The sequence below is a fragment of the Heloderma suspectum genome, chromosome 3 (assembly GCF_057233095.1).
Source record: "Heloderma suspectum isolate Gila_16-S chromosome 3, 16-S_ref, whole genome shotgun sequence".
NCBI classification, from domain to species: Eukaryota; Metazoa; Chordata; class Lepidosauria; order Squamata; family Helodermatidae; genus Heloderma; species Heloderma suspectum.
In genome coordinates, this window is record NC_139460.1 from 95,598,209 (window position 1) to 95,612,861 (window position 14,653).

Genomic DNA, 14,653 nt, shown 5'->3' on the forward strand with positions numbered 1-14,653 from the left:
CACCCACTGATGAAAACGGGTTTTCTGCAAGTGGTAGAAGCATTGTGAAGCAGAATAACTGTTGGATACAGCCCATTGTTTTAGAAATTCAATACCCTAGCACCATCATGCTCTTTGGATCAATGATGGAAGAATTCAGAAACTATATGACCTCCAAGGGCCTTGTCCAGCACTATCATATCATTTAGTTAGAGAAAGTGCTGTCTTTTATTTCAAGGATATTTTTGGCTTGATTTTGTTCTATTTAGAAGGCTTCTGACATATCATAAATGATTTGGAATTTGGAGTGAGCAGTGAAGTGGCCAAGTTTGTGGATGACACCAAATTATTTAGGGTAGTTAAAAAGGGATTATGAAGAGCTCCCCAAAAGGGTCTCTCAAAACTGGGAGAATGGGCATCTAAATGGCAAATGCGGTTCAACGTAAGCAAGTGCAAAGTGATGCACTTTGGGGCAAAAAATCTCAACTTCAAGTATAGCCTGATGGGATCAGAGCTAGCGGTGACTGACCAGGAAAGAGATTTTGGGGTTATGGCGGACAGCTCAAGATGTTAACCCAGTGTGCAGCTGCTGTAAAAAAAAGGCAAACTCCATGTTAGGCATAATTAGAAATGGCATTGAAAATAAAACTGCCAACATCATATTGCCCCTATACAAATCTATGCTATGAGCACACTTGGAATACTGTGTACAGTTCTGGTCACCACACCTAAAAAAAAGATATTGCAGAGCTGGAAAAGGTGCAGAAAAGGACAACTGAAATGATCAAGGGGCTTGAGCATCTGCCCTATGAGAGAAGGTTGCAACAGCTGGAATTGTTTAGCTTGGAAAAAAAGGAAGGTAAGGGGAGACACGATAGCGGTCTACAAAATTATGCATGGTGTGGAGAATGTGGATAGGGAGACATTTTTCTCCCTCTCTCAAAATAGAACCCTGGGTCATCCTATGAAGCTAATTGGTGGGAGATTCTGCCTGAACTGCTAGGCAAAGAGTAGGAGCAACCCATACCACCTGAATGACAGAGAAATGGGGACAGCAACACCTGTTCAGTGGCTGCCAATTGCATGACTGCAGTCATCCTGTGAAGTTGATTGGTGGGACCCAGGGTCATCCTATGAAGCTGGCTGGTTGGAGATTCAGGACAGATAAAAGGAAGTACTTCTTCACACAGCATAGTTAAACTATGGAATTCACTACCACAGGAAGTCATGATGGCCACCAGTTTGGATGGCTTTAAAAGGGGGTTTGACAAATTCCTAGAGGAAAAGGCTATCAATGGCTATTAGTCTTGATGGCTCTGCTACCTCCAGTACCAAAGGCAGTGAGCCTATGTGCACCAGTTCCTGGGGAACATGGGCGGGATGGTGCTGTTGCCCTCATGCCCTGCTTGTGGGTTCCTGATTGACAGCTGGTTGGCCATTGTGTGAACAGAATGCTGGACTAGATGGACCCTTGGTCTGATCCAGCATGGCTCGTCTTATGTTCTTATGACCTCATACAGAGGTCAAGAGTTGAGAGACATAACAGGCTTCCGATATTTTTAACTCCTCGGGATGTTTTTTTGATATTTAAATAATGCATCATTAAATTATCTGACTTTTCAACCGACTTGGCATTAGCCAAGTTTTGTCAAAACAAAAGCATTGGTGTTTGTTATGTTTTCTTTCTGGATTTTATTTAGCTAATCACTGGAGAAAATAATCTTTAAGTGCTTTGAGAACTCTGGAATTGCTTCAATAAATCTTTGTTATACCCATAGGAATGTGTTGCTCACCATGTGCACCTGGCTACATAGAGTTGCACCATCTTATGTAGTGCAGTCTTATGCACATTGTCTTGAGAGTAAGTCCCATCAAATAAAACCACAATGTATGTATCCTTCGTTCTGAGCGAATGCATGCATCCATATAAGCTGGATAATAGATAGGACTAATGTATTCGCTCAGATGTTCAGTGATCTTGTCCAAGAGATAAGTCTCCAGTCTCCCAAGACCTGCAGTTTCACAGACACATGACAGCCTAATCACATGCACATTTACCCCAACATTCCAGTGAGTTAAATGAGACTTCTTCCCAGTTAAGTGACCATAGGATTACAGGCCAGGTGTTTCTTATCATACTGTTTTTTATGTAAAATGTTTTGTTATTAAGGCTACAAAGAAGCACACTTAATTGGAAGAAAACCCATTTGAAATCCTTAGGACTTCTTACATGTGCTGTAGTGACTAGCACTGGAATGGCATTGCTCAAAAGCTAGCTATAACACATTTTTTTTCTAAATGTAAAGCTACACACATTTGTTTTCAATATGAGAATGGGGTTTCCTAATTTTATAACCCTGCTGCCACATATATTTAGTCTGTTAGCTCCTATTGCATAGGTAACTAATCTTGAGGATTGTATGCAAATATGAAGAAATCATTAATTTGGTTTCAAAAGGAACAAGATTTACAGGTACTAAAAATTTTAAATGCTGCATCCATGTTTAGTTTAAATGCACAAGAACTGAAAAATGTATGTTAAAAATAGGATTGTATCGTTGGGTTTTAAAATTTCTAGTGAAATAACCCAGAAAAAAAAATTACCCTCTAGGTTTTGTCCTAATGTTTATGGATTGGTGTTCATTTGATGGTGAATGTCTCGTAAAAGAGCTGCTAATTTCCTGTGATGTCTTTCATGTAGTCTGGATGAGCATCACAGGAAGTATGTTACTCCACCCTCAGATTACCCAAGCATCACTTTAATGTATTTTATTTATTTAAACATTTTAACCCCACTGGCCAGAAAAAGGTTCCTAGGGCAGCTTACAAATATCAGTAATAAGAGTCTCTGCCCTCAGGTTTATAGTCTAAAGACAGGACACAAATGGCAAAGAGATTGGAGGAGGAAAAAAGCAAATTCAGGCACTAGGTAGCAATTTAGCAGGTCATGGAGTAGATCTAAGCACAATGGAAGGGCTGCTGCTTCTCCCTCTGGTGGTCTCAGCAATGGCAGTTTGTAGCTGGAGGGAGTGGGGCTGTCAGCTCATTAACTTCTTAACCATAGCCGTGAAACTCAGGGAAGTAGATAGATCCATGGGCACCTGCCCAGTAGATGGCTAAGTTCCCTAACAGGTATGAAGGAAGGGTAGAATAGATAAAGACAAAGGCTCTGTGGCTGGTTTGGGAGTCCTGGAGGAGAATCAGAAGTGGCTCAACAGCAGAAGCTGGTTAAGTGTCTGTCTCTATATAGGCACACACACATACTGCTTCCTTCATAAAGTAAGAATGCTTTTAACCTGGACTGTTGGTGCTCTGTATTTTAAAAACAAATGTACACCAAGGTAATCCGCACCCTGTAACAAATTTAAAAAGCTGACTTCTGCAACAACTATAAATTATAAAAATATGCTGATTTTTATAATTTAGGCAGCAATGCTATGCACACTTACTAGAGAGTAAGCCCCGTATTAGGACTTCTGAGTATATATGCGTACGCTTGGGCTGTTAACTTCCTTTGTTAGATATGGAAAGAGTCAAGGAGCATTACCCTTGGACCACTGAAAACCAAATTTGGCTATTCCCTGGCTTCTGAGATTTTGCTAGGCGTTGCCCATTCACTTTCAAGCCAATGTTTACAGGGCTAGAAACTTGCTTTTTAAAAGAAAGAAATATTGATTGATTGATTCTTGGTATACTGCCTTCTATTATGGCAGTACCACATTGTGCCCCTTTTTGTTTTTGCACAAAATTGTGGGAATCACGCATCCTTCCTTAGAAATTTCTCAAACCTCCTGTTCCTGCCCGTAAGGTCAACTGTACCATTGAAAGTGCAGTATGTCCAGGCTTTCTAGGACTCAGCTAAGCAGCAGCCTGGACAGCAGGGTGGCCAGGGCAAGGACAACAGAGGTCTCTCTGTCGTGGTGTGGTGTCTGGTGGCAGGAACTGGAGCTCGCCCATGGACTTTGCTCTTCAGGATGCTTGGGATGCACTGTGCCAGAGTGCCCCTCATTCCAGCCTCTGCCTGCTCTTCCTCCTCCAGTTCCACACTTTCAGTTACTGTGCCATCCCATAGAAATAACCCAATCTCCCATGCTTTTTTGTGGCTTAAAAACAAGTGCAGCATAGTATACTGGGGGACACAGTTGCTTGAGGGCATATCTACACTTTAAAAAAAACTGACCCAAACAGCAACCCATTCAGCTTACATGCCAAAGGCCTGCCTGAATAGAAATGTCTTTGCCAGCTGTCAGAAGGAAAGCAGAGAGGGGATCAACCTAACCTTTCTTGGCAGGGAGTTCCAGAGCCTGGGAGTAGCCATCAAGAAGGCCCTCTCGCATCCCCACCAGATGTGCCTCCAATAGCAGTGGAACCAAGAGAAGGGCCATCCCTGAAGGTCCTAAAACACAGGTAGACTGGTATGGAGAAGGCAGTCTTTCAGATAGTCCAGTCCTGAGACGTATATGGTTTTATAGGTCATAATGAACATTTTGAATTGTGTCTGGAAACAGACTGGTAGTCAGTGAAGCTGTTGTAACAAGGGAGTTGTGTGCTCCCTGTAACTGGTCCTGGTTCAACAGTCTGGCTGCAGCATTCTGGACCTGCCGCAGTTTCCAAATAGTTTTCAGAGGCAGCCCCACATAGGGGTTCATCACATGGAGCTTTTATCCTGCTATTGAGATGGCTCTGTCACAGAAGTTTGGGGGCTCTTTAGATGATGCCATTACCCTCCAGGGTGTCTCCTGCAATTTGCCCCAGCCTATCCTGTGTTTTCCCCAAACGCAATAAATGTGGTATTTTTTTCCAGCCCACAGAACAGGAGTGGCATGACCTCCCCGTGAAATTCTCCAATAGTGGAAGAAACTGCTCTGTCCACCTGCTGTGGGCGTTTGTTTTCAGTTGCTGGGGGCACATGCAGTCAGGATGACAAAGGCATTGAGGATGGGAGACATTGAGGATGGGAGCAGAGCCTGCAGGAGCAGATTTGACAGGCACAGGTAAGCGTTGCCTGTTGACTGCAACTCCTGCCTCTGCTCGAGTCTTGCTGAGGAAGGACTTTCGATTCCCAGGTGTCTTCCATGTAAATGCTTCAGCACATCTCTCATTTGGAGGGAGAAGAAGGTAAAATGCCTCCCTGCAATGAAGGGAGACACATCTGGTCCCCCACCAAGCTCAGAAGCAATGTCCTCCGTTGATTCAGAGCACCCCATTAAGTTCAATGGGGCTTACTCCCAAGTAAGTGTGTTGAGGGTTGCAGACTTACAGGGTGATCTTATATCTACTCAGAAGTAAGTCCCATTGAGTTCAATGGGGTTTACACCCATGTAAGTGTGCCAAGGGTTGCAGACTTATTGCACAAGGTTACATTTTATGTCTACTCAGAAGTAAGTCAGATTTCCTGGGGGCTGAGAGAAAAGAGTATAGCAGAAGTTAAGCTATGGAAACAAGAACCCCCCACCCCACCCCCGTGCTCCTTTGCACACATGCCAGGGAGGGAGGGAGGCACTCCCTCAATTTAAAACACATGTCCGCCATGTGAAGGAGCCCTTCCTAGTCCAGCAAAGAAACCGAAAGCAGGAAGTTCCAGAAAGGATGTGGATTTTTGCAACGGGGGGAGGGGTTTGCTTAATATAGAAACACCCATAGAAGGCATTACAATAGTTGAAGTGGAATGTAACTAAGGTATGTGTGACCATGGCCAGATCAGACATCTCTCAGAATTGGCTCAACTGGCACACTAGTCTCAGCTGTGCAAATGCACTCCTGACCACTACTGAAACCTGGGCATCCAAGTTTAGGCATGAATCCAGGAGTATAGCCAAACTGCGAACCTGAGTCTTTAGGGGGAGTGTAACACCATCCAGCGCAGGTTGAATCCCTATTCCCTCATCTGACTTTCGACTAACCAGGAGCACCTCTGCCTTGTCTCGATTAAGCTCCAATTTATCCACCCTCATCCAGTTGATCATGAACATCAGACACTGATTTAGAACCAGAACAGCTTCCTGGGATTTAGATGGAGAGAGCTGGGGGTTCTAACATAATGTTGGCAAGAACCCCACAACTCCAGGCAACCTCTCCCAGCAGTTTCATGTATGTGTTAAATAGCACGGGGGACAAGTTGCAACCCTTAGGGACACCACAGGCTAAGAGCCATGGCGTCAAACAGGAATCCCCCAGCACTACCTTCTGAGATTGCTCTTCCAAGAAGGACCAGAGCTAATGTAAAAAGTGCCTCCAAGCCCTATCCCAGACTGAAGCCTGAGAAGGATACTATGATCGGTGGTTTTGAAAGCTGCCAAGAGGTCCAGCAGAACCAACAGGGACACACTCCCCCGTCCAGTTCTCAGCATAGATCATCCACCAAGGCAACCAAAGCAGTCTTAGTCCAGTAACCAGGCCTGAAACCACATTGAATTAGATCTAGATAATCTGCCTCATGCAGAAACCCCTGAGCCAAGAAGTCACCGCATGCTCTAGCACCTTGCCCAAGAAGTAAATATTGGAGACTGGCTGGAAATTATCCAATACAGTGGGGTTCAGGAATGGTTTTTTGATCAGAGGCCTTACCACCTCCTCCTTTGGGCGAGATGGAATCGCACTTTGCCAGAAAGAGGTGTTCACCACTACCCTTACTTACGCAGCCAGTCCCTGCCGCATCCCCCGCCGGCCCACCGCTTTTTTAAGGCAAGAAGGATAAAGGTCCAGCACACGGTAGGCCTCACCTCCCCAAGGATCCTGTCCACATCCTCAGGCTGTACAAATTCAGAAGTATCCACTGTAGCTGGACAAGCAGTGGCCAAGGCTACATCCACTGGACTGTATCAACTATGGCATCTAAGTTGGTACAATACAATCAATTTTATCCATGAAGTGTCACACAAATTGGTCACAGTGGGCTGTTGAGCGGTCCACATTTTCTTGTGGGTCAGAGTATAATAGGCCTTTAACCACCCAAAAAAGCTCCATTGGGCAACTCTGTGCAGACACAATGGTGGCAGAGTGTAGTGTAGTGCAGTGACATCCCTAGTGTAAAGTGAACCAAAGAGCTCCTTGCAGTTTTGAATATTTCAGCAGTGCTGTATACTAGGAACATAGAAAGCTGCCTTATACTGAGTCAGACCATTGGTCCATCTAGCTCACTATTGTCTACACACTGATTGGCAGTGGCTCTCTAAGGTTTCAGGCAGGGCTTCACCAGCCCTATCTGGTGATGTCTGGATTGAACCTAGGCTCTTTTGCATGTAGATATAAGGATCTACCAGATAGCCATGGCCCTTCCATTAGATAGTATGGGCCAACCTTTTTGCGTCAACAGATAGTAATAATGACTGGGGTGTGCATCAAATGGGCTTTCTAGGAGATAATGCTCTGTAGTGATCATTAGCATGAGCAGTAGAAACCAACAGGGAATTCAAGAAAATTCAATTCAGAATGTATTTTGTTGTATAATTTTAACTGGTATCGGTGGGAAAATGTATGTGATCTGTGCCAGGGTTACTTGTTTCACAATACAGAATGACACAGACTAGCTAATCTTACTTTCTTAGAACAAATATTTGTTTAAAAATGGACCCACAAAATGTTATGACATGAACATAATCCATGCAGGATCAAATTTTTGTAGAAACCACATGAGATTTCATGCAAGATTTCACGGAAACCCAACTCCATACTATAGCTGACTGCACTCAACATATTTAGTTCTTATATTTTTAGGATAATTTATTTATTTATTTATTTATTGCATTTATACCCCGCCTTTCTCCCTCTCGCAAGGAACTCAAGGCGGCTTACATTATCCTCCTCCTCACCGTTGTATCCTCACAACAACAACCCTGTGAGGTAGGTTGGGCTGAGAGTCTGTGACTGGCCCAAAGTCACCCAGTGAGCTTCCATGGCCAAGTGGGGACTAGAACCCGGATCTCCCGGCTCCCAGTCCGTCACTCTCACCACTACACTACACTGGCTCTCATAATGTGAGTTAATATCCACCATTATTGTTTATATCTGTTACAGCACTAAAACAGTGCTCAGAGCATCTTACAACATATGAAACATAACCCTGTCTCCCAATACAAAACAAACATAAAAAAATAAAAACAAAACATGTCATATCAGAGACAGGCTGTAACAGATAACACAGCCTTAAAAACAGGGGACAGTTAATTAAAACAACAACCCCCTCTTGAGCCCAACAAGCCAAATGCTTGTCAAAAAAAGAAAGGTCTTGGCCAGACTATGAGAGGCCAAAAAAGGGGCCAAATGAACCTCTCTAAGTGTGGAATTCCAAGCCATGGCCACTAAAAGGCTCTCTCCTGCATCCCAGGCAGTTGCACTTCCACCAGTGATGGGACACAAAGGAGGAGAGCCTCCCCTACAGATCTTAAAGGATGAGCAAACTCCAATAGGAGTAGCTCAACACTTCTTGTTAAACTAACAGCTGATGACTACCTTCGTTGGTTGGTGCCTTGTTATGGTAGAGACCTCAGATTGGTCTGCACAGGCAGCTTACCTTACATTAGAGTTCATCAACTGGAGACCCCAGGGCCAAATCTGACCCTTTGTCAGGTATCAATTGCCTCTCTTCCCAGTGGGTAACCCATAGGAAAGACAAAGGTGCGGAAAAACTGTTGGTTGTAGTAGCAGAACTGTCTCACAAGCCACACTGTCAGATGTGGAAGGGTGCTTAGCCCACCCCCTCCTCAAAGCAGCCTTGTCATAAAACTAGTTGCTGACCAGAGTCCTACATGCAAACAGCTGCAGCCCTAACCCCTTTCATCCATTCTTTCCATCTGTATAGTGAATGCAAGGAGGGTGGAGCAAGATTTTGGCCCTACCCCATACTTCTGTGGAAGTATGAAGTATGAAATTAAGCATACACCTGGGGGCAACAAGTCAGCAGGGCTAGAACTTTCTCAGCCATACATGTGTCTATAATTGTGTTGGAAAATGCTAAAATAGACCAAGCTGCATCAGAGTACAACTGGCAGAGGTTGCCGTGATCAGGGAATTGGCTTTATCCTTGTATAGCCTGGTTCACCCCAATGTTTCTGCACTGGAGAGCCAATGTGGTGTAGTGGCTAGAGTGTTGGACTGGGAGCCGGGAGATCCGGGTTCTTGTCCCCACTCGACCATGGAAGCTCACTGGGTGACTTTGGGCCAGTCACAGACTCTCAGCCCAACCTACCTCACAGGGTTGTTGTTGTGAGGATACAATGGAGAGGAGAAGGATAATGTATGCCGCCTTGAGTTCCTTGCAAGAGGAAAAAGGCGGGATATAAATGCAATAAACAAACAAACACATGCTTGTGATTAAGGGAACCTGACCATGTGAATCAGCTAGATCCAACTTCCTGGTTTGCTTGTTCTCCTGGATAAGCAGATACATAGAAAGCTGCTTGGACAGAGATAAACTGATAAAGTGGAGTGACCTGTTATTTTTAAACAATTAGAGGTTCAAAGAGTTTCATTCAGTAACAACAACATGAAACCTTGCTGAGCACTAGGAAACTTAAGAGCAGCCTTCCCCAACCTGGTGTTCTCCAGATGCGTCCAACACATGCGACAACTGCCAGGTTGGGGAACTCTGCTTTGGAGAGATGTGGAAGCAAAGAGTGCTAGTTTAGACAAGCATGTCCTGAGGAAATTTAGCAACAAAAGTGGGTCATAGCAGCATGGGTGTGCTAGCTATCCTTCCTGCCTTTCTTATCCATGGGCCAAACTACACATTTTCATGTAACGTGCAGGGTTTTAAAAAAAATCAGCTGGGCCCAAGCATCCTTTTGGGGAGGCCTGTACAAACTTGTAAAATGGGTCGCCTCCCACACAATACTACGATTCCATTCTATATATACAATCTAAAAATTACACCATGACCCACACTGGCACTTTTCTACCATGCTCCCAAATACCTCCCCCTTTTCTTTTTTGGCTATTTTTGTTTAATATAACATCTAGCCTGAGAAAGAGTCCTATAAAACTTGCTGACTATTTTGTAACATTTTCCTTGGCAGCAGCACCAGCTCTCAGTATCCCTGATTATTATGGTGCTTTGTCCCTCCCTTCAGCTCTCCCTCTCTTCTGCCTATGCCCAAGGAACTATGGGACAGGTAGTTCTTGAGAGAGCACGTCACACAGGGAAGCATGAATCTGTCTTCTCTCAAACAGCAAGTCCTAGTTTTAACTGCACAAGCACATGCTCTCTGTTCTAGGGAAGGGCCTGGGCCAGCAACCCACTCTTCAGAATGTTGCTTGTTTTGCTCTAACATTCTTACTGATCGACTCCAGTAAACTTCACAAGATTTCAACAATAGGTACAGAAATACAGGGAAATAAGTTTCCATTGATGTTCTCAAGCATGATCTACAATTTAGCCTCATTTGTTTTCCTCATGGAATGGGATTGTAGGCTGAGACAGCCCACCTCCACCCCACCCCCCAGGTCTCTGAGCTCTGGTAAAGTATACCCTTTCTCCTATGTTTGAGCCCTGGAGGAGGGGAGAATGATAATTATCTCGATCATAGCAGGCAGGCATGGAAGGGGAACTGAAACCTTTCTTCCCCTGCTGTAGTACTCCTGAGGAAAATCCTCAGTAGCTGGTATTTGCTGTAGCTGGTATTTGCTTGCAGGGTGGGGGTAGGGAATTCTCCATTGGCAATTTCTACTGTCACTGGTGGCTACCAGCGATGTGAAATGGGTAGAGAAATTCACTCTGTAATGACAGCAGGGGTGGGGGCGGGGATGACATTACTACACATTACAGAGGGGAAACTCAACGTGGAATTTCTGGTTTTGGTGGCAGCCCCTAGCTTCTTATACTGTGTAGTTTCAGCCTCAGTTGAACAACATTAGTCTGTCCTCTGTATTTCAATGACAGCATAAACATAGTTTAGGTTTAGATCTCAAGCACATGATAGAGTGTAAACACTATTTAAATTATAATAGGCAATTGTATGTTTTCTCATTAAAGCTATACAACTAAGAGGGACAATGGAATTGATTTTATAAGCTCATGAGTGGTGGGAAATTATTTCACCCTCTTTAAGCAAAAATGTAGAAAATTTATAAAAGTAAAATGAAGTGTTTTATTTATATTCTAATACAGGCTTTGCCAGTAACTGCACAAATAACTCAGAATTCCTTCATTGCTCAAGTCAATTGATTCAAGACCTGATAGAAACTCAAGCTATTATCATGGGTTGAATTAAAACAAACATGTTTCTGAATAAACATTTAAAGTGGGGGAGGGAGTTCCTTCAAAACCATGCTTGCCAGCACTGTTGTTACAAATTTTGTTTCTCAGACAGTAACATGCATGCAGAGTAAAACAAGCATGCACAGTATCCCACCAATGGGAAAGCACCCAACACAGGAAGGAGATGGGCCAGATATCTTGGAATGGGGAGAGAGTGGCTGAGATGCCTCCTTCTTTCTCCTTTAATATTACAGGGAGGGACACATCAGCCAGGAGGAGACATTTATGTTCCGCTTGTTGCTAAAATTCCTAGGCTATGTTTCCACCAGAGATTTACTCTGACCTGGCTGCACAGTGAGGTCGCTGTGTTTCCATGACATCGTGACCATTCAACACCAGCCCCGCATTTTAACGCGGAAAAAACGCTTCTTCTGAGACTGCTTATAGTCTGACTTTTCCAGCTTACTTCGGCTCCATTACTGACCTGTTTCCACAACTGCACTGGGTTTGGTATCATAGTCCTGCCCATGGGGCATGTAGCCTGGCCTTTGTGGGTGTGTTGCTCTGACCTCAGTGACCCAACCCTTTCCCTCCCTGTTTTCTGGAGGTTTCATCGCCGTTTTGGAACAGGATGCCGAGGGACCAACTTTTAAAACATCATTGAAAATACTCACTGGAACACAGCCCATGTCCCAGTCAAGGGGTGTTTCCTCCCATTGTGCTGAATGAGGCTTGCCCTCTCAATGACCACAGAAATCACAGAGAAGCCCCTTAATTGACACAGCACATATCAAAGCCCTCAATTCCTTAAATGTGACTAAGTGCGATCTCAAGGCTCTAGTCCATTGCCTGAGGATGTAACTCCTTCACAGCTTCCATATAGAGATCCTGTGCATTAAAACGGGGGCTGGTTTCAGTCGCTTTCCCACAACAAACCCATTAGCGTCTCCTCAGAAGCAACTCACATTGCGGTCAATGAGGCTTCCCTTTGAATGCCCACATCAGAACTTACAGAGATTCCCCCTCAATTGAAATGGCACACATTAAAGCCCAATTCCTTAAGTGCAATTAAGCAACCAAGCGGGATCTAGAGGCTCCGATGAATTGCCTTAGGAAGAAAGTACTTCACAGCTTCGTTATAGATATCCTGCGGGTTACAATGGGGTATGGTTTCTGTCTTTGTGTTTACTACTCTCTTTCCCACAACAAACCCATTAGTGTCTCATCAGAAATAACTACCACTGTGGTCAATGAGGTCCTCTGGGTTAAAATGGGGGTTGGTTTTCCACTTTCACACAAGCATATGTGTGTCTACTCAGAAGTAACTCCCATTGTGCTCAATGAGGCTTGCTCCTGAAATGCAGGTGCATCTGGACTTTCAGGCGAAAGGAGAAAGGGGGGGAGACGGGGAAAGCCTCTCTTAACAGCAAAGCTGACTCCTTTTTAAAAATCTGGTACTCCTCCATTAGCTTCTCCTTCTGTTGTCCTGGAAACATGGCCGAGGAGGCGGGAACACTGATGAGGTAATCAGACCCAGCCCAGACTCCACCCAGCCATCAAGAAAATAATTCAATTAGAGCTCAGCGGAAACAGCACGGAGCCCCAGGCTACACCAAAGATAAGCCCGGTCTTTTAAGGGCTGGGGAAACAGGAAAAGGAGAAGATGCGATTGGGGAAACATCGCAACAAAGTTGCAAACAAAGTGAAGCCAATAGTGTGGAAACACACTCCTGGTTCTCTCTTTCTTGTCTGCTCCATAACACAGATAGATAAGAAAAGCAGGAAGAGAGAGATGTTGCATGCTAGCATCTGTGTATCTTATTAAAAATAGCCTCTATGGGGAACCCTCATCAGGACCACAGTTGCCACCTGCTGCTGTTTGCCCCTGGGAAGGAAGCTGCTATAGGTGGAAATAGCAGCTTTCATTCTGGGACAAATAGCCTCTTCAGGGCATGGGATTTTCATCAGGGAAAATGCAGGGGGTAGGGGTGAAGGTTAAGCCCCCCTCCTTTTGCATTTTCAATACAGTGGGTTATAATGGCGTTGGTTCTCTCTCAACAACCCAGAGTTCTGAGTTTGGGCATCATGGAGAACAACCCAGGGTTGGAGCCTCCCTGGGTTGTTTAGTACACCAGAAGCAGCTGAGTGGTTGGGAGCCAGCATGCTTGCTCCCACACACCTCACGGTTGTTGGTGTGTGTGGGAAAGAAACTGTGGGTTAAGAAACTGGGTTGTTTCACCATGTGAACCCAGCCACTGTGTGTTTTGTCACCCATTATCATTTAGTTATGATGTATCTTTGGTGTAAATGTGCTTTCCTTACATAGCCATAATATCTGAGTAGGAAAATAGCTTGCATTAAGTGGCCCACCAAAGACTGTGCTGAACTATACGGACCATTGGTCTGACCCAGCATGACTCTTAGTATGTAAATTGTGAGTTCTGCTTAACCCCATGGCAGTGGTTCTGGAATTCTGTGATATAAACCTGATGTTAATTTCTCAGAAGAGCTATTCCGCAATGGAATATATACTCTGTTTGGGAAATGTGCATAAAATAGAATGCAAGGTTAAGCTGGAAAAAAATTAAAAATCCAAGGTTGAAAATATTAAAGTAAATTATACAAATATAGACCTTTAGGAATAGGAGGAACTGCAGTAATTAAAGTGGCCTGCATTAGCCTGCCAATTCAGTAGAACAAGGGATCCTGCACCAAGTTTGCACAACAGAACAGCTCTTGCTGGTAGGAAGGCAAAGAATTAAACAAGAAGATATGGAGCATCTCTACACCAGCCTAAAATCTCACATTTAAAAGGGGGCATTCTTCCGTTTTAAATGCAGGATCACAATGGACTCCCTTGACACACGCTTCGTGTGTCAAAATAAACACACCCTCCCCTTCTCCCCTCCTCCTCCCCTTTAGCTGAGTCTTCCGTATGTTTCATTGATCTAGCTCCTCTTCTTGCGGCTTTTTCTTTATCATGAAGGGAACTCAAGCGGAACACAAGCAGAATAATTTGATAACTCATTCTCTCCAATCTATTTAAAAATGGAATAAAGGTCGTTTAGTGCAGGAGACGCCCTCACTAAAGGGCCCGCAAACTTCCATGAGTGAGCAATCTCAACAGCAGGATAAACGCTCCATGTAAAGAAGCCCATACAGTCGGGCTGGAGCCTGAGGTAAAGGCAGTGAGCAGGGTCAAATTTCTGGACAGCTTGATATTGTGAGTAGAGCCATACAGAAGTGAACGGTGGAAGCAAGTGACACAAATGCATTGTGTTTTGATGGCGGAGTGAAAGGGTAGCTGCCTAGTAGGGATGTGCATAGGATTTGGCTGAAGCCCAAAGCTCAAGCAGAATTGGGCTGCTTCAGAACATTTCTGGTGCTTCCCAAAGTGAAGCAGGCTTCCCTCCAAAGTGTTCAGAACTGCCTTTCTGCTTTAGAAAGGCAGATACCATGGAGGTGTCTCCACAGTCGATT